The following is a 21,078-nucleotide window of genomic DNA, read 5'->3' on the forward strand; positions in this document are numbered from 1 at the left end:
CTGGATGTGTGTGAAAAATCACAGCTTGTTCATGGTAATGCCACATTTTTAAAAAAAGGTATTTCAACTTCAGATCCTTCTCAATGCAAATTTAAAAGCATGCAAAATACGTGTAAAGCAATTGGTTAGTAGCTGCTGGTTAAGACAAGACAAGGAAAAAAGATGTGCGTCATACTTCTAAGTTTAGGTGTTTTCTAAGTATCTACAGTTTGGTAAAATCTCTACCATATGTTTTGCTATACTTGCAAACCACTTCTGGTTGCATGGTGTTTTCCCCCATCATGCTCTCAAAAGCGTAGTTCACTTGTCAATAGGCAGATCTTTAAAGGCGTGTCCATGGGCACTGCAGCATGAACCACTCCAGCCTCCAAAAGGCCAAGTATGCTGTACCCTGTGAAGAGAAGGCAGGGGAGCAAAGAGCTGACCCAGGAAAGGGCTTACCTGTCAGGTGGAACGTGCCCACAATGATCAGCCCAAAGCTCCCATACACCCATCTGTTATTCTCCCTGTCTTACATTGACCTAGATGGACTGAGAGAGACTTGGACTTAAATATCAAGATAACCCCCAAGTTACTAAATGTAAATTTCTCTTCTTTAAGGGTTAGAAATGCGAAATAGTAGAGCTTTGCAACTATAAAGTGGATTGTGCTGGCCTGTTTAAGTAGATAAAGTAAAAAACATCAGAGTTTATAAAACAACTTCACCAAAACTCATAATGTATGAGGCTAAATAGTACTTGAGCTCAAAGATCATCCTGCATGTTGATGTGCAAATGAGAACTCCAAGTCGCATATATTTTTTTCTAAAACAACCTATTACTAGAGGAAAAGATAGAGGGAGAGAAGGAGAAAGGTGGGGAGGAAGGGAGGGAGAAAGAGATGGAGGGAAGGAGGGAGGCAAGGAAAGAGAGAGAGAGGCAGATGTTTCTCAAACGTTCACACCCTTAAACTTTATCATGTGTATGGTTTCTAAAAAGAGGAGGCACGGACTGCTGACAAATCCAGGGCAGCTGGCCCTTCTCAAAACCTGCAGTATGTACGTCGGGAAAAGAAGGGAGAGGGATTAGGTAAGCAGGCTTTGAGCAGCCTGGAAGATAAAGGGGGGTAGGGGGCAGCAGGGGAGGGGTGGCCTGGTTCTTGGTGTGACCATCTCATGCCTGGAAGCCCTTCCCCCCAGGGAGCAGGCCCTGGAGCCACCCTGCTGGGTTTGAGCCCTAGTTCTGCCCTTTTTTCCCTGTAGAACCCAAGGAAGGCTCCTTTACCTCTCTGTGCCTTATTTCTCACAAATAAATTTGGGAAAACAAAAGCACCCACATCATATGGATTTTTGTGGATTAAGAGAGTAAGAGCATGTAAAATGCACAGTACACTGCCTGGCGCATTGTAAGCGCTCAAAAAAGGTTAGCTATTCTAACTCTTTTTTACCCATTTTAGTAAATGTTTGGAATTCCCTTTGTCTGAATGTTTGTCCCTCTCAAATTCATGTGTTGAAATCCTAACCCACAATGTGATAGTATTAGGAGGTGGGGTCTTTGGGAGGTGATGAGGTCGTGAGAGTGGAGCCCTCCTGAATGGGATGAGTGCACTTGTGAAAGAGACCCCGCAGCGCTCTCTCGCCCCTTCCACCATGTGAGGACACGGCAGGACTCAGCAGTCTCAGCCTGGAAGAGGGCCCTCACCAAAACCCCGCCATGCCGCACCCCGATCTTGGACTTCCAGCCTCCAGAACTGTGAGGAATACGTTTCTGTTGTTTATAAGCCACTCAGTCTGTGGTATTTTGTTCTAACAGCCTGAATGAACTAAGACAACCTTCAAAACCAACTTCATGTATCTTGCCTGCACTTTCCATAGCCGTCTGTGATGGGCCAGTACTTGATCTGCTGGTAATGGTCATGTTTCATGCTGTCCTATCACCATCCCTCAGCTGTTCTCTGCACAGGTACCAACTCCCTAACTAGTGTGTAAATGTAATGTTTATCCCTCAGGTTGCCTCTCAAGTTACCTGACAGTTCTCAATTAAAACTACCAGGTCACCAACATGTAATAAGCTAAGAAGTAAAGGAAAATTGATATAAGTCAAACATTTCCAGGCTGCAACATAATCCACATCACTAAGTGCTCATGATAAGCGCAAGTCTCGAGGAACTGGTCAAGGTCCAGAGGAGAGAGGTTCTACTCCATACTCTGTACATACTAGTAATCTAAAGTCATAGTCTAAATAACTGTCTAAATTTAGAAAAGACCCTCATGGATGGCACATTGTAGGGCAAGTTCCTGCCAAGCATGCAATCTTATGCCTGCTTGAGAAACTCTTGGAAATTGGAGTTTATGTGTAAGTCTGACACAGTATTAACTGCACTCCACGGAGAATAGCATTAGAAGTAAAAGTGGCCTGGAAAATGTCAGTGATATATTCATGCTATTAAAGATCAGCACATCTCCTTGCTTTTATTTAGGAGGCTAAAACTGGAGATTTTTAGCATTAATAAAGGAAGAACGGTAACCATAGAAACACAGCATCTATCAATTTCCATGGTAAAGAAAGTAACTCTTTCCACTGAATGTTTCAAGGAGCTCTGGCAAGTACTTCTGCCTGAAGATCTCTCTCCAACAGGTCTGAATTCCCATTTAAAGCAATGGGAATTCTTTCAAAATAATAGGAAACCCATTTAAAAATAATGTCAATTTTGGTTAAAAGTTAAAATATATTTACTATAAAGAAATTCAAAAATGGGATGGCAACAGACCAAACCATCCATAGTAAAGAGGGAGAGCAGTGAAGGGCAAAATCAGTGTCCAGATTGCAAGGGAAGGAAAAACGGACATGTGTTGAAAGACTCGTCTTTGCCAAGCATGTGTTATACTTCATTTAATCCTCATGACCATCCTGTAAGTATATACATATATATTTGTTTTTTCCAATTGCTAAAGTAATATGTGATAGAAAAGTTGGAGAAGACTGAAGAAGTACCAGTGGGAAGGTGAACACCACCCGTCTTCCCACGCAGAGAAAACCTGCTGTTCACAGTTTGGTGTATTGCTCTCTCTCTCTTTGCATATTGTTTTACATAATTGAGATTATAACAGATTCCTGTTTATCTTGAACGTTTTCCTCCATCATTAAATATTCTTAGAACGTGAGCGCATAAGGGCATGAAGTTTTGTTTGTACATTGTTGTATCGCCAGTGCCTGGCACATAGTACGTAGTTAGTGCTTGTTGAATGTGTGAATGTGATGTTACCTCATATCAACCATCCCTCTCTCATTTTAAACATTTTGAATTTTTTTGTGTTTTAAATATATAAATATTTGTCAGAATTTCTGATTTTTTCCTTCAGACTAACAGACATGAAATCACTAGGTCAAAAGTTACAGACCTTTCTCAGTTCATAATACATATTGACAAATTTCTTTCTACAAACTTCCAAGCATTACATGCAAGTCCCTATTTCATTCAACCTTCATGGGCACTGCATAGTTTCTCTATAAACATTCTTCTAAATTTTACAGACAAAATAATTTCTTAATGTATGTTTTTGTTATTAATAAACATGAACATGTTATTGATATAGTAGAATTATTTTCCTTAGTATTGCAAATATTTCCCCACAATTAGTTTGGTGGGGAACCAATTTAGGTTGGTTTTTTCCAGTAACAAGACTCTCAATTCTTTTATTGTCCAATATATCAAATATTGCCCTTGAAATTTTTTTCATTATTTCGATGCTTGGAAACTCCTTCTCCAAGAAGAAATAAAAAATCATTAACTTTTGTTTTCTTCTGGTTCTTCATGGTTTCTTTGTTACTTTTATTTCATTAATACATCTGAAATTTATTTGGGACCATGGTGTGAGGCAAATATATGTCAGTAGATTAAAAACTGCTCCAGAATCATTTATTTAAAAATTCCTTCTCTTCTGCTTTAATTTGTGCTTTTTTCTTCATATGCCAGATTTTTACATAAACTAGGGTTCTTTTAGAGCATTTATTTATGTATGTATTTTTTATCCTCTATTTATTCTATCCTCTTGCCAGTCCAATTGTGTTTTTTTTACTAAAAACATTTTATTGTAATATAGATACACTTTTTTTTTTTTTTGTGAGGAAGATCAGCCCTGAGCTAACATCCATGCTAATTCTCTTCTTTTTGCTGAGGAAGACTGGCTCTGAGCTAACATCTATTGCCAATCCTCCTCCTTTTTTTCCCCTCAAAGCCCCAGTAGACAGTTGTATGTCATAGTTGCACATCCTTCTAGTTGCTGTATGTGGGACATGGCCTCAGCATAGCGGGAGAAGTGGTGCGTCGGTGCACGCCGGGGATCTGAACCCGGGCTGCCAGAAGCAGAGCGCGAGCACTTAACCGCTAAGCCACGGGGCCAGCCCCATATAGATACACTTTTTAAAAAAATCAGATCATAGGGAAGGTGTTAATAATAAAAGTTAACAGCCCTCCGATCTTCCCTTTACTATGATAGTCCTGTTCGTCAGAGACAAACACTTTTAACCATTTCTGTTTTAATTTTTTCTGGTATTAACTCCATGTTACTAAATAATAAAGTAAAACTTTACTCATTATCTATTGAACTCCTGCTATGATAGACGAGGATTTAGCACAATTATACTCTTTTATCTCCTTTCCCTCCTCTCTCAATATTTGATAGTTTTATCACTGCATTTTCCGCTCTTTTTTGGTTAGCTATGTAAATTGAAACACTATATCTAAAATTCTGTTTCTTATTCCATCATTTTTCAACAGTGTATCTTAAATCCTTACTTTGCAATATAAGAATATTACTGCCTCTACCCTTTCCTACAATTTTTAACTTCTACCTTTGATAGATCTTCCTTTACGCTGTCAAAGCTGATGTTATGTACATTTTGTCTCTACCGATAGTTAAATATTTCTAGGTTTGCCTATAGATTGATTCTAATATTGGAAATCAATAAACTGTTTATTTATCGTAGTTATATAATTATTCTTCACTCTAGGGCCAGATTCCTTCTCCTCTGTTCCAAGATCCCAGTCCCATCTGCCTTAAAAGAGAATATGCTACATCATGTAAGGTCAAATGGATTTTCTATTTCTATCAATTGCTCAAAATAATGAGCTACATGGACATAGAGTTTTGTTTATGGGAAAGTTTTTAATTACAAATTTAATATCTTTGTAATTACAGGGCTAGTCTAATTTTCTATTTCTTCTTATGTGCATTTTGAAAAGTTGTGTTTTTATGGAAATTTGTCCATTTTCTTTTTTTTGGTTTAAATTTTTTTCACAATATTCAGAAATACTAAGTTTAATTTCTGAAATACCTTTAGTGATGTCTCCTTTTTCATTATAATAATGGCTAGTGTCTAGTTTCCTAATCAGTCTTGCTAGGTATTTATTAATTAACCTTTTAAGAAGTGAAATTGCTGGATCCCAGGATGTAAGTCTATTCTACTTGTACTGATATGCCAAACAGTTTTCCAAAGTGGTCTTTACCAATTTACGCACCCACCAGCAGTATATGAGATTTCCAGGTGGTCCACATACTTGCCAAAACCTGGTACTGTCAGTCCTTTTTATTTTAGCCATGCAGATGGATGTGTAGTGCTGTCTAATGATTTAAATTCACATTTTTCTGATAACTAAGAATTTTGAGCACCTCTTCCTGAGTTTATTTGCCCTTTAGATATCTTCTTTTGTGAAGTACCTGTCTATATATTTTGCCCATTTCTCTATTGGTTATCTCTCTTTCTTTGTAAGAGTTCTTTACATATTTTCAAATATTTTTTACCCATTTACATATGTGTCATTTTTAGGCTGTGGGTATTGCAACAATCATCTCCCAACTTCTGGGCTTGCCTTTCCACTCTCTTAATGTTGTTGTTAGATCAACAGTTTCTTAATTTTGTGTAGTCCTATTTATCAATTATTATTTGTTTGTTTATTATGTCCTATTTATCCATTATGTTTAGTGCTTTATAAAAGTCTTTCCCTATCCCAAAAGCATGTAGATATTTTTCTGTGATTTATTCCAGAAGTTTATTGGTTTTGACTTTCACATTAAGATATACAATCCACTTAGAATGGATTTTGAGTATAATTTCTTTTTTTCAGTATGGATATTCAATTGGTCCCATACCACTAATTGAAAATACAATCTTTTTCTCATTGCACATCAGTATCATCTTTGTCATAGATCAAATGACTACATATTTGGGTCTGTTTCTGTACTTCCTATTATGTTTCATTTCTCAGTTTGTCTCTCCTTGTGCTAATGGCACACTGACTTTATTACTATAATCTCATAATTAATTTTGACATATGATAGTGTAAGTTCAAGTAAACTTTTCTTTAAAATTATCTTGGCTATTTCTAGACTTTTGTATTTCCATATAAATTTTAGAATCAGCTTGTTGATTTCCACACACCAAAAAAATCTGTTGAAATTTTGATTGAGATTGCATTGACTCTATAGATCAAGTTGTGGACACTTGACATCTTAACAGTATTAGTCTTCCAATCTATGACCACGATATAAATCTCCATTTATTGAGGTATCTTTATTTCCAAATATACAAAGACACAAAATATCTTAAGTAATTTATACATAGAAGTCTTGCACTTTTTTCATTACATGCATTCCTAGATATTTGACATTTTTGATGCTATTAGAAATGATATATTTAATTGTTTTTGTTTTATAAATTCTTGTTGCCAGTATATAGAAATAAAAAATATTTTTGTATTGATCTTTTATCTGGTGTCCTTATTAAGTTAAAGTGTATATGATAATAGTTTGTAGATTTTGAATATTCTACATATAATGACAGTTCTATTCCTTCCTTTCTCATCATTATACTTTTTTCTTGCCTTGTTGCACTGGTGAGGACCTCTATTACAAAAAATAAAAATAGTGATATTAGGCATCTTTGTCTCATTCCTGATCTAAGGAGGGAAACTTTTGATACACCAAAATTAAGTATAATGCTTGCTCTAAGGTTTTTGTACATACTTGTTCATCCAGTTAAGGTACTTCCCTTCTATATCCACTTTGATAAATTCTTCCCTTTTGAACAATTATGGGGGTTTGAATTTTATAAAGTGCTTTTTCTGCATCTATTGACATAAATAATCAATTTTTCTTCTTTATTCAGTTGATATGGTTAATTGTATTTTATTGATTTTTATAGTGTTAAATCAACTTTGCATTCCTGGAATAAATCCAACTTTGTGTGATGTGTTTTTGTTTTTGTTTTTATAAATTGCTGGATTCAATTTGCTAATATTTTGTTTAGGACCACGCATGTACATTCTTGAGAAAAACCAACCTATAACTCTTTTCCCTGTGCTGTTCTTGCCGGGCTTTGATATCAAGATTATGCTGGGCTCAGTAAAATAAATTGGGAAGTAGCCTGTCTTTTCTTTCTTGGGAAGAGTTTTTGTAAGCGTGCTGTTATATCTTCCTTGAGGTTTGGAGATGTTCACAAAAGAAATCATCTGGAGCTGGAGATTCTTAGTGGAAGGCATTTAATTATAGATTTAAGTTTTAAATAGGTATTCAGAGTTTCCATTTCTCTTTTTGTATCAATTATGGTAAATTATATTATCTTAGGAATTTGTCCATTTCATCAAAATTTGTAAATTTCTTGCATAAATATATTTCCGCCTCATTATCTTTTCAATGTCTATACAATCTATAGTGACTTCCCTTTTTTTTATTCCTGATATTGGTTATGTGGGCTTTCTTTTTTTTCTTTTTACGTCTTCAAAGAACTAAGTCTTTCAGGGAACCAAATTTCAGCTTTGTTGATTTTTCTCTATTGTACTTATGTTTGCTATTTTATTAATTTTTGCTCTTATCTTTAATATTTCCTTTCATTTACATTCTTGAGTTTAATTTGCTGGGAGCCTTTTTCCCCTAATTTTTAGAGATGGATGGTGAGATTACAGTTTTTTAAATTTTATTCTTTTTTTAACATATGGATTTGATGGTTGTCAATTTTTCTCTAAGCACAGCATTAGTGGCATTCAACATATTTTGATATAAATATTCTTATTTTCATTCAGTGCAAAATATCATTTAGTTCTATTGAGATTTCTTTTTTGACCCAAGATTTCTTTTAAAGTAAATTGCTTAACTTCTAAATATTTGAAGATTTTCTAGTGATTATTTTTGTTTGTTTTATTTTTAGTTTAATTCCACTGTGTAAGAGAATATGATTTCAATCCTTTGAAATTGTTGAGATTTGTTTTATGGCCTAGCAAATGATCAATTTCAGTAAAATTTAGCAAATATGACCTGAAAAAAAGTATATCCTATCATTGTTAGGTGCATTTTTAATTAGGTTAATTTTGTTAAGCATACTGTTCACATTTCCTAATCCTCTTTTCAGTTGTATATAATTAATTATAAAATACATCTATTTACAGCTTAATTTACATTATTATATTTTTCTGTTTTTGAACTTCTATTTGATCATTTTTTTAGATTTAGTACTCTGGTAAAATTCTCCAGCTTGATTTCAATGTTTTTCTAACATAATAATTTCCATTATTTTAAAAATCATATGTGATAACTCCAATATCTGAGTCACGTATGGGTCCTATTTTTTGGTATTCCTAGTATTTTACTTAACGATAGACACTGTGATTTAAAAAATTTATGGCTTTGGATGCTATTATTTTTCTCCAAAGACGCTTTCCCTGATCCTTTGTGAGGCATCTAGAATGGGGTCAGATGTGTTCAATCCAATCAGGAGGAATTGCGTTGACTGGAAGTGGAGTTGTAATATTTATAAAGCTTGGTTTACCTACGGGCTTGGGGTAGCCTTCAGGGATCCCAAGTGAAAGCCTGGGTGTTTACTAGGGTCCCCTCCCCTTTTGGTAGATTATGAAATCCAGCTTTTGTTTCCCAAGCACCATGAGACTGTCAAAAATTCCACTCTGTGTTTCAGTTATTTCTGCTTAGTTTCCTAGACTTTGTCCTGCACAGCTTAAGATTCATTAAATGCTTTACAGAGAAAACTGATGCCAAATGTTGAGCTTTCCTCAATATTCCTTTCCTCTGGGATATCGGTCCTTCAAGTCCTGGCCACTTCCGTGGGAGCATTAGTCAGCTACAGAAGCCGAATTTACTCTATGGTGTGAAAAGAAAACCCAAAACTTTTAGGATGATTTTCCATTTATTAACGCTTTTCCTGCTCCATCACTACAAAGTTCTGCAGACTCAGGGCCCTTTTCATTTAACCTCACAAGTTCTAGAATATAGTTAGTTTAGTGTTTCTTTTAGAAAGCTTATTTAGTAGAGATTTATGTCTTAACCACTATGAATCCCAGTGGACTATCTATTGTCAGGCAAACTGTTAACTTGGATTTAAAATCATTTCACCAGATTGTTTTCTTTTTATTGATTATTTATGGCCAATTCACTCCCTATTAATCTCCACTCAGTTATATGGCTTTAAATGTTCTTGATGTTAAAACTGGAAACAAAAGTCTTGGAGTAGCTTTAGATTCCCCCAAAGTCAATTATTTCATGAGTCTCATGCCATCCAAATTTATTTTGGAACAAATGTCTTTTTAAATTAAGCTTTAATAACCCCAGGGAAAAAATTGTTAAATTTTTGGCAATTCCTTCCTGTGGGTTAAAAACTCAAATCAAACCTTAGAAGTCAATCAGAGGCTATGACTTCCCACCTGAAGAATTGATAATATTTGTTAAAAATTGGAATATATAGAAGATTCAAGGTTGAAACAAAATCAGCACATTCTGAAATGTAGCCCAGCACACATTTCAGAGGAAACACACAATCTGAGCTAAGATTTTTTAAACTTTCAAGATATGAATTATAAAGCTCCTTTTTTTAAAATGTAGAGATTTCATCAACACTCTCTTTTAGTGAATTTCAATGCATTATTTATCAACTAATAAGTCATGGACTGTTTTGTTCTTCTGTGTCCTATCATACAAAATTGTTTTGGAGAGAAATTTGATAAAAATCAAATGTGGCTGAGTAACAAATGAATTCATTATATCGAAGGTGAATACATGCCTATATTTTAGAATAGATAATTTAAACCAAACATGACATGATGAAAATTAACATTTGTTTTTCCTCAATACTGGGACACAGAGTAGTAGTCTCAGGTCTTATTTTCCAGTTACAATAACAGGAATAGATATTGATGTAGCCTATTATCTCAGCAATAACACATATTACAAGTGATTATTTATTAGCAGTAAAATGTTTCTCCAGGGCTTAATTTAGAATGCCTGAAATGAGATAACAAAATCTCGGTCTTGGAAGTGATCCTCTGTATAGTTATTGTTTAGGGAAATTTTTATGGCTTCACAGCAGTTTAAGATCCTTAATTGGCTTTACAATGAAGGCATATGGTGCAATACCTAAGTCTTGGAAGGCTGATGTGAATGAACACACACAGTAATAGAAGCCAGGCTTCCTGGAGTGGATGGCAAGTCTTAGTTCAGAGGTAGAAGTCGTCATTTCTTTCATGCTCAGTGATATCCCTAGGAATTCTGGATATCCTGCTGCTCTAGCAGCTTCCACCCGTGCCCCAGGATTCTACATGTAGATAAAAATGCTGGGCATGGATGGACTAATCCACTCAACTCTACTCTTTCCTGATCAGAGCGCACTCAAACATCAGGTCTGGGCAGATGGAACTGTGGTGGGGTTATGGTGCAAAACTTGGCTGATCCAATGCATTAGAGCAGGTTGTCCCGGAAGATTTCAGCACTGAGTGAGCTAAATCTACTTGAGACTTGACAAGCAACAGAGGAGTCTGATTCCTTCAAGTTCTTATGATAGCAAGGCAAGCCTTTAGCCCTGAAAACACAGAGGCGGGGAGAAGGTCATGTGTGCAAGAGTAAGATAAGGATGCAGGTCTGGAACTTTCACAGGTGTGGCCTGATCAAAAAGTATAAGATAGGAATCCATTTACCAGATGCAGGAGTAAAGCTCAGAGTGGGCACTAGAGCAAGGCTGACTTGATGCTGAACTCCCAAACTGATACCTAAAGGCTTCCTCCATTCTCCCTGACCAGAAATGGAATTGACGATAGAGCCTGGGGCAGAGCTGAGTCCCCAGGTGGTCATTACGTGGTCCCAGCTGTGAGACAAGAAGGCTTTAAGGGCAGAGAATTGCTAGGTCACTGCATCCTTCTTTACTCTAGGGACATTTTTCTGTGGACTTTTTTCCTTTCCAGGATTCTTAATTTTGGAAATTGATCAAGATCTAGAGGCAGTTTTGCCTTGATTACCAGGTATCACTCTTGTGACCCCTCACAGATGCTCAACAGAGTAGACGCAGGGCCCAGGTATCCTCTTCCCCGCACGGCTGCAGTTGTGCCAAACTTTTACAGATGCCCCGGGGCCCTGGGTTTTTCCCTCTGAGCTTCCTTTGAATCTGCTGACTGAGGACTGAGCAATGGCTGGAAGTGTCTACGACTGACCTAAAATCTTCATGCTTCCAAAACACTAAAATAAATTTCCTTAATGGAACTGCTGGCTAGGAGAAAAAGCATCCATAGAATTCTTACTTGTACTCCTATCCAAAGATTTCGCTCTGGTCCCAAACTCCAGGCTCTCGGTGGATTGCTTAATTATTTGGAAGGGTGCTGAGCCAGCAGGTGGCCTTGCTCAGCCCAGATCTCACTGTGCTGCAGCTGAGTGGTGCCTGTGTCCTACACAAGCCCACGTTCCAGGAGACTGGTCACTCAGCTAAACACATACTCACTCATTCAGCCTCCTTAGTGCAGAATATCAGGATGGTGACTTAGAAAGAAAAGGCAAGCTAGGAGAGCCTGGGACCTGGTGACTAGGCACATGCAACACAGAAAAGCATGTTCTTGTGGAGAGGCAAGGATGAGCTGAGGAGGTTCAGCTGCAAGTGAAGAGAAATCCAGCAAAAGAGCAGAGTGATGTTCAGATTATAGACCCCAATAGTAGGCAGTCAAGAGGAGTACATTGCAGGGGGAAAAGGGTAGTCCTTACGTTTTCACAAACCCTAAATGCTTCCACTGACTATCTATTAATTCATCCACCCAACATTTACTACAACCTACTACATGCTCCAGTAATGTTCTAGACATGTACTGAGCTCAAATTCTGTCAGCGGAGCCAGGTTTTCTAAGCAGAATTCAGAATAGGATGAAATAAGGAAATTGTTATTTGTTACATATTTACCACATGCTAGGCACTTTCATACTGAGGATTTAATTTAATCCTCAAAACAATCCTATAGACGTTATTATCCCCAGTTCTGAAGGATGGCAAAAAAAAAAAGCACATTTCATGACAGTAAGATGAAGAGGCATAAAACCGGAGGGAAGAGAATCATCTATGGGACCTACACGAGGTACAACCTCTGAGGTTCTGCTTTCTTACCTGTAGAATGGATAGTTATCCCTGTCTAGAAGGATGGCTGTAAGGAGGAAATTGCATTAAATGGCACATATGCAAGTCCCTACCACAGGGTTTAACACCTGACAAATGGTTAAGGGCATGTCTTCTACTTCCCATAAGAAGTCTCACAAGAGGAGGATGCCAGAGAGCACAGGGTGGGGACTGGCCAGGATAACATACAACAACCCATATGCCAGGAGAAGCTGGCATGGGTGATCCTGGCCGCAGGTAACATGCCTCCGAAATCGGGAGCTCAGCCACCAATCCTGAGGGAACTGGAAAACCAAGGCAGGACTGAGTGGAAAGCAGATTAGTCATTAGCACAAAGCAGAAGCCCAGTCAGTCAATCTGAGGCAGGAGGTTAGGGGAGGACTGGTCAGATGACAAGAGCATTGCTGCCTTTCGCCAGGGCCTATAGCATCAGCCTCTGACAAGAAGGAAGGCATTGTCAGAATTCACTGCTCCCATATTCCCATCTCCAGGAGTTATGGCTCTCAGTTCTTCCTTCTGTGACTCAGCAACTACTCAGCTGTTTCCTCAAGTCTCCAGCCTTGTTTCTCAGATCCCAGGGACTGACCCTCTATGTCTCTGATGACCTCTTCTCCCAGCTGATGTCAGCTAGGTTCAGATCAAGCTCACTGGATGCTGAGTCATCCTAAGTCGAGGGCCCCTTGAACTTCCCATGAGTCACCAGACCCAGGAAGCCTCCCAGTGGGAGAAGCAGGCCCCAATGGGGAAGGAAGTGACTGTAGACAGAGCACAAAGCACCCTCTTCAGGGATTCCCCCACCCTTCAAAGAACATGGTTGGTCTCACTCTGGGTCTGTCTCTGTTCTCTGCCTCTGTGTCTCTCTTTCTCTTCTTCTCTCTCCCTCCCTCACACACACACATACACATACACACACACACCCACACCCACCCACCCACCCATGATCTTAACAAGTCATGGATATGCTGTAATGGTTCTTGGCCATGCTGCTTCATAGCAGAAACTCTTCTTGTCCTTGGCTTCTGCATATTATGATTGTTTCCCGAATGAATGAAGGTGACTCCAGCCTAGAGCTTAAATGTAGGACTTCCTCTGACTCCTGCTCACTAATTATAACATAATTGAAGAGCAGAGGAGAAAATTTGCTTTGTTTCTACATAATTCATGTAATAGGGCCTGGATTATATTACAGAATTGTCACATTTCTCTCAGTTTGAACTTCTACCCAGACTCCATCCTGGGAAATTCTCTTCCTTGAACACTCACTAAGTTCACACTAATTTGTTAAGTGAACCATGTCCACAAAACATCAGCAGAAAAGGGGTTTAGATGTGGAGTAAGAAAGGATGTGAAGGTAGAGAAGGGGATGTGTCAATAACAGAGTATGTGAGTGGGTAGATCCAGGGATGTAAATTATTACAAAGTTATGAAGAATTCCCTTCTTCATTTAGAACACCATGTGCCAGAACTCTGAATTCAAATTCTTCCACTCAATCATAGCTTAGCTAAAACCCTTCCCTGGTCATCTCTGTCATCAATAATTTCTTCCTTTTCAGAACTCCAACAGCCCCACTTCTGTTTCTCTCTTATCACTCTCATTACTTTGTACTAGGGTAGTTCCAGGTTCTGCAGGGCCTGAAGTTTAAACTATAGATCCTTTTAGGAAAAATAATTGAAAGTGATTAATACAAAATTAGATATGGAAGTGAATGTTTATTTAGAATAAAGAAATCACAACAAAATCAAGTTTTAACGAGTTAATGAATACAACAAACATTAAAAAATCTAGAAAAATAACATTTTCATTAAGTACCTGTAGGAGTTAATTATAATATTTTCTATAGAGAAAATGGAAAGATAATTCAGTCATTCTTCTATAATGGTTGGTCACAATTTTTTTATTGTTGATAACTGGAATGAACAAAACATACAACTTCACATATAGACATACACACTCTTTATTGTACTGATACCAGGTTGTGCCCAGATACCTACATATTCTATCATTTTGTGCAATTAGCAACAAAAAGAAAAAAAATGTATGGTGTGTGTATAATTGTATAGCTATTTATGCTGTTATTGAGAGTATTCCTGACTTCAGAAAATTCTGTTTCGATCAGGCACTACCGAGAATCAAATCCTCTACAATTTATGTGTCTGATTAAAAGAATTTTACCCAGACTAGCTTCTGGCTCCACACACTTCAAACCTTGTGTCTCCTCCAGTACCCACCTACTTCCTGTGCTAAGTGCCATAGGGCATGTTCTTGTCATGATAAAGCCTCTGTTATGTACTCTCGTGCCATGAATACCCAATGAGTCAGCACAGGGGTTGGTGAGATGTTTCTAGAAATTACTCCTACACCAGTGCAGCCGGCAATCAGTTCATTCTACAATGAAGGATCTGTGAGCCCCATACATATATTTCAATAAACTCAACTAAATGTGCCCTCAATACAACTTCTCCTTCACTGGATCTCAAAAATGGCCTTGGCCATTCCAACAGTGGGGAAAGTGAGAGGGGAAACAGACAGTTTAACTAACTGCAATTTAAAAACAAATCTCATTTTTGCAAATTTTACCAAAACGTATGGCCACATAAGTATGTTCCTCAGGTCTCCCCTAGAGTGTTAGAAGGGGCCCATTTCAGTGAGGGGTGCTGACACTGAACCTCATTCACTTCACGTAAATCTGCCTCTGCTTTAACTTTGTATTATCATCATTTATGTACTTATCTAATCATGCCTTCTATATTTGAGAGCATTTTTACATTTCCAATTCCTGATACAGTTCTTTTCACATAGAAGCAACTCAGCAGATTTTGTTGAACCGACTTAGTAATTCATATACATTATTGGGCAAGTTAGAGTAACCTGATCTTTGTTCTGACGTGACTGAGTGTGCAGAAGAATCCCAGGCTGGCCACCTCAAGGCTGTGCCTTCTCCTTGAAGAGGGCACCAGTCAGCTTTGGTCTTGAGTTTCTCTGGACCCGCAAGGTTTCTTCCACTGGTCTCAAGAAGGTCAGGGACTTCTTGGTGAAGATTTCTGTAAGGATCATAATTTATTGGTTTAAATAATAAACTCGTTACTATGATTTAAAATAATGATTACAGTTAGAGATTGGTTAATAAATTATGATACATCTATAAAATGCAATACTATATTAATTTAAATGCATGAGGTAGAACTATAACTTTTGAAATGGAAAAACATTCAGGGTATATCATGAAGTGAGAAAAAATGCCCCACTCCAAAATCATCACCAGTTCACACCTCTCCAGGCAGCACTTGCTCCTTCCAGCTTGCCTGCTCAAGTAACCCCACTACCACTCACTCCTCCGCACCCTCAGTGGAACTTCCTGTCCACTGACCTCTCCTCACTTCCTTCCTATCCAGCTTGGATTCCATAATCCATCATTTCAACTATTCTCTTGCAAATACTGTAAACTCCCTTGGTGCTGATGTCTTTGCTTTTTTCCCCCAATTTTTAAAATTGTGGTAAAATACACAAAACATAAAATTCATCATGTTAACTATTTTTAAGTGTATAATTCAATGACATTAAGTTCATTCACAATGTTGTGCAACTAGCACCACCATCCATCACCAGAACTCTTTCATGTGCAGAACTGAAACACTGTACCCATCAAACCCTAGCTCCTACTCCCACCTCCCCCAGATCCTGGCAACCACTATTATACTTTCCATCTCTATGATTTTGAGTACTCTAAATACTTCATATAAGTGGAATCATACAGTACTTGTCTTTTTGAGACTGGCTTATTTCATTTAGCATAATGTCCCTCAAAGTTCACCATGTTGTAGCATGTGTCAGAATATCCTTCCTTTTTAAGGCTGAATAATATTCCCTGGTATGTATATACCACACTTTATTTATCCATTCATCTGTCAATGGACACTTATGTTGCTTCCCTGTGTTAGCTAAAATATCTTTCTTTTTTTTACATTTTATATCTCTTTATTGATATTTCCATTTTGTTCATACATCGTTTTCTTGACTTTCTCCTCGTCTTCCTTTAGTTCTTCGAGCATCTTTAAGACAGTTGTTTTAAATCTTTGTCTAGTAGGTCCACCATCTGGTCTCTCTCTGGGGCAGTTTCTGTTGGTTTATTTTTTTCTTTTGAATTTGGCCTTACTTTCCTGTTTCTTTGTATTCCTTGTGATTTTAAAAAAATGTTTAAAACTGGACATTTGCATCTGACGATGTGGTAACTCTGGAAATCAGATTTTCCCCTTTCCTAAAGTTTTCCTGATTTTTGTTTTGTTTAGCTTTGCTTCTTTTTATTATTATTATTATTATTATAATTTATTGTTGTAGGCTGTCTCCGTGCTGAGGATCAGCCTCACGTGTAAACTTAAGGTCTTCTCTGGTCTTTTCTGAGTCTATACCTTTCCATGGGTATACGTAGTGATTTTCTAATTTTCTCTGTATATGCAGTTGGTTTTGAATATCCTAGTCTCTAATGTCCAGCTCCCAAAAGGGGACAAAAAAAAAAGTCAGGGAGTAGAGGAAAGGCACTGGCCCTTTAAATGCTCTGGAAGTCATTTCAGGCAGAAAGGGAGGGGCTTGCAGAAATGGCTACTTGCCAATTTGTCTGCACCTCTGTGATCAGAAGCAGCATTCATCCATCAGAGCACAGATCCCCAATATTTAGAGGATGGGGTCCTTATTGCCCACCCTGGATCCTGAAAGCTGTGCAAGCTGCTCCAGGAACACGTGCATGGCTGCTTGCCACGGGTTGGGGGTGGAGGATAAGTAGCTGCTACCATGCTAGGAGCTGAAATTGACTGAGTTTAACCACAATTGACTGTCCAAGCCTTCCCTAGAAGTGGCAAGCCTCCAACAGACTCTAGAGTTCCAAAATAGTTACACTGGACAGAGTCTGCCAATGCAATTGTTGTCTAGGTAGGGAAACAAATTCCTGGTGCTTTCTACTCTGCCCTCTTTCCAGAATCCTCTCTGTATCTTTGTTTATTAATTATACTTCCCTACCTGGCAAAATTTCAAGTCTGGACCAACCGAGTTACTCTTCTTCTACTGGATTATAATTAGGCAGTTGAATCCCATTAGCGAAAATAATTTTACTGGGTAGAACAATAACTACCATAAATTGATAACCACCAAGCACAACTGGAACCTACATAATTCCAACCAATCTTTCTCAAAAACGTTGTATCCACTTCATCTTTATCTTACTGTTTTTTTTCTTTTAAAAAATATGAAATATTTTAAACACTCCCTAGAATATAAGTTTGATGAGACTGGAGAGTTTTGCCTACTTTGTTCAGTGCTCTATCCCTAGTTCTTAAAACAGTGCTTGGCACATGCTACATACTAATTTTGAATGAATGGACACAGAGAAGTACACAAATTAAAATAGAAAACACACTTGTACCCCCATGCTTTATCAAATTTTCACATAATACCGTATTTGCTCCACATTTTCCTTTTAAGAAATTAAATATTGCTGAAAAAGTGGAAGCCCCCTAGGTGCCCTTCCTGTATCCTATTCACCTCTCTCCATCCCCAATAATAGCTGCTGTCAATAATGTGGTGTTTATCTTTCTTATGTAAGTTTTTGTACTTTATTACATATTTAGGGATGTCCATAATAATATATAGCATTGTTCTGAAGGATTATAAGCTTTATATAAATGGCATCATAGTCTACATATCATATCAATCTACAACTTTTTTCCTTCTACATTATGTTTTTAAGATTAATCCATGTTGACACCTGTGGCTCCAGTTGGCTCATTTTAAGTTGCATAGTGTTCATTTTTGCTTATTTGTAGCACAATTCGTTTACCCATTCTCCTATTGATGGATATTCAGGTGAGTTCCAGATTTTTACCATTTCCAGCACAGCTATAGGGAACATTCCTGTACAAGTGTGCTTGTGTAGCAACCTGCGAGAGCTCCTCTAGGAAGGATCTGCGTTGAGGGCTGGAATGCTGGGACATAGGGTACACAGAGCTTCATCTCAGCTAGATGTCGTCAAATTATTCTCCAAATATTTTGTACAAATGAACATTGTCAACAGAAATGTTGAGTTCTCCTTGACGCATGCCCAAGCCACCATTTGCCATTGTCAGGCTTGAAACATTTTTCTAATCTCATGATGTGAAATGTCAACTGATTTTTTATTTTGCATTTCTCTGATTACTGGTAAAAGTTGAACAATTTTTCATGTTTATTGGTCATTAGGCAATCCTCTTCTATAAACTCCCATCTCATATAACTTTGCCTATTTTTTTAATAAAGACTATTTTTTAAAGCACGGTTTAAAGCCCACAGCAAAATTGAGGGAAAGTTACAGCGCTATCTCATACACTCCCTGCCTCCACACATTCATTATCAACATTCCCCAACAAAGTGGCACATTTGTTACAACTGATGAACCTACACTGACACATTATTATCACCCAAAGTCCATAGTTTATGTTATGGTTTTCTCTTAGTGTTGTGTATTCTATGGGTTTGGACAAATGTATGACATATATCCATCATTATGGTGTCATGCAGAGTATTTTCACTGCTCTAAAGATCCTTTGTGCTCTGCCTATTCATCCCTCCCAGCCCCACTGAAAAAAACTTTCCTATTTTTTATTGAGCTATTTCTCTCTCTTTCTCTCTTTAATTTGTAGGCACTCATTAGAAAATCTGGAAACTAATCCTTTGTCAGCTATATACATTGTAAAAAATCTTCCTTCAGTCTGTTTTATCTTAACTTGTAGTATCTTTTTTATAAAGGAATTTTACCTTTTTATGGAGTCAAATTTATCAATTCTTTCCTTAATTGCTTTTGTATATTAAGAACTTTCTCTCCACTCTCAGATCTTAAAGATATTCTTTTTTTCTATCTTCTAGTTGTTTAAAATGCTGCTCCTGGGTCCAGCCCGGTAGTGCAAGTGGTTGGGTGCGCGCGCTCTGCTGCAGCGGCCCAGGGTTCGCCGGTTTGGATCCCAGGCATGCACCGACACACCGCTTGTTAAGCCATGCTGTGGTGGCGTCCCATGTAGAGTGGAGGAAGATGGGCACGGATGTTGGCCCACAGCTGGTCTTCCTCAGCAAAAAAGAGGAGGATTGGCAGATGTTAGCTCAGGGCTGGTCTTCCTCACAATGAAAAATAAAATAAATAAATTAAAAAAAAATGCTGCTCTACACATTGAGCTTTTAATCCAGCCCGGGGAATGAGGTAAGAATTATATTTTATCCTTTACTATATGGATAACTAATTTTTCCCCCACCATTTTATTACCCCACTGATCAGTAATGCAACTACTGACAAACATTAAATTTCCCTGAATGCATGGAACTGAGTTCTGTATTATATTCCACTGGGCACCTTGTCTATCTCTGTGCCAAAATTACATTGTAGTAATCGCTATAATTTTACAAAAAGTATTGATCTCTTCCCTACCTTGCTCTTCTTTAAAGATCTTTTGGCTACTCTTGTCCTTTTCTTTATCATATGAATATTAAGAACACTTGTCAAGTTCTATATAAAACTCTGATTGTATTTTAAATGGAATTGGATTTTAAATTGAATTTATAAATTAATTTGGAGAGAATTACCATCTTTATTATAGCGAAATTTCCAATCCAAAAAACATGATTTTTACTCAGGACTACTCCATTTGTTTTAGATGTCCATTACTTCAATAATGCTTTATTTTCTTTTAAATCATCTTTGCTGGATTTATCCTTAAGTAAATTATAGTTGTTGTCATTGCAAAAGTACGTTTTTTGGGTCGCTTTTCTAATGGATTATTAGGAATGTTATTGAGTATGCTGAGCTGTTATCCAAAACCTGGACCAACTTTCAAATCAGTTTTAGAATTTTATATTGGTTCATTATTAGACATAATATTTTATCTTAGGTTTTATATGTATAGAAACATGCCTCATGTCTTTCTTTCCAATTCTTGTACCTCCTATGTTTTTACTTGTCTACTTGATTTTCTAGAACCTCTGTACATTGTTGAATAGGAATGGTGATATGGAATATCTTTATCTTGTCCCTGACTTAATGAGAATACTTCTAAAGTCTCATCAATAAGCATGATTACTGTGGGTTTTGAATATTAGCTAAAGAAACTTCCCTTCTATTCCTAGTTTGCTAAGATTTTTAAAAATCATGATGAATGTTGAATTTTTTTATCAACCGCTTTTCTGGAGTTACTGAGACAATCATAAAGCTTCTCTTAATCTCTTAATGTGGTATATTATAGCAAAAGGTTTCAGAACCCCTTCTGAAACTATCCTTTCATTCCTGAGATGAACCCAACTTGAATATAAACACTGCTGAATTTGATTTGCTACTCTATTATAATGTTTTGCTTTTGTGCACATAAATGAAATGGAAAAGGGGAAAAGCCACATAGCTCATTTTAAAACATAGTGTAATCTTGAGATCAGGGAAAACATAAGAAAAGAAAACACATCCTACTTTCCTTGCATACAGAGTTGTTAGCCTTATTACTTCTCATAGTGTTAGCCAAATATATTAATTAGAATTCTTAACACTTAGAAACCTTAATTTCTAGTGAAAACTAAGAAGTAAACAATTGTGAACTGTCTTTGACATTAGTATTCTGTGGCTTTCCAATTCCCTGAAATAATGTGTATAAGCTTGAGATTATCTGTGCCT

At 37.2% G+C, this 21,078-nt stretch overlaps 1 long non-coding RNA gene across 1 annotated transcript in view; it reads right to left on the reverse strand.

Moving 5' to 3' along the window:
- Positions 1-14,146: 14,146 nt before the first annotated feature.
- The window catches only part of LOC131398848 (uncharacterized), a 67,597-nt gene continuing 60,665 nt past the window's right edge, over positions 14,147-21,078 (reverse strand). The window contains exon 3 of the long non-coding RNA XR_009216993.1: positions 14,147-15,448. This is a non-coding gene — a long non-coding RNA (uncharacterized LOC131398848). The remainder of the gene's footprint in view (positions 15,449-21,078) is intronic.

Source organism: Diceros bicornis, chromosome 36 (assembly GCF_020826845.1).
Source record: "Diceros bicornis minor isolate mBicDic1 chromosome 36, mDicBic1.mat.cur, whole genome shotgun sequence".
Classification (NCBI taxonomy): Eukaryota; Metazoa; Chordata; class Mammalia; order Perissodactyla; family Rhinocerotidae; genus Diceros; species Diceros bicornis.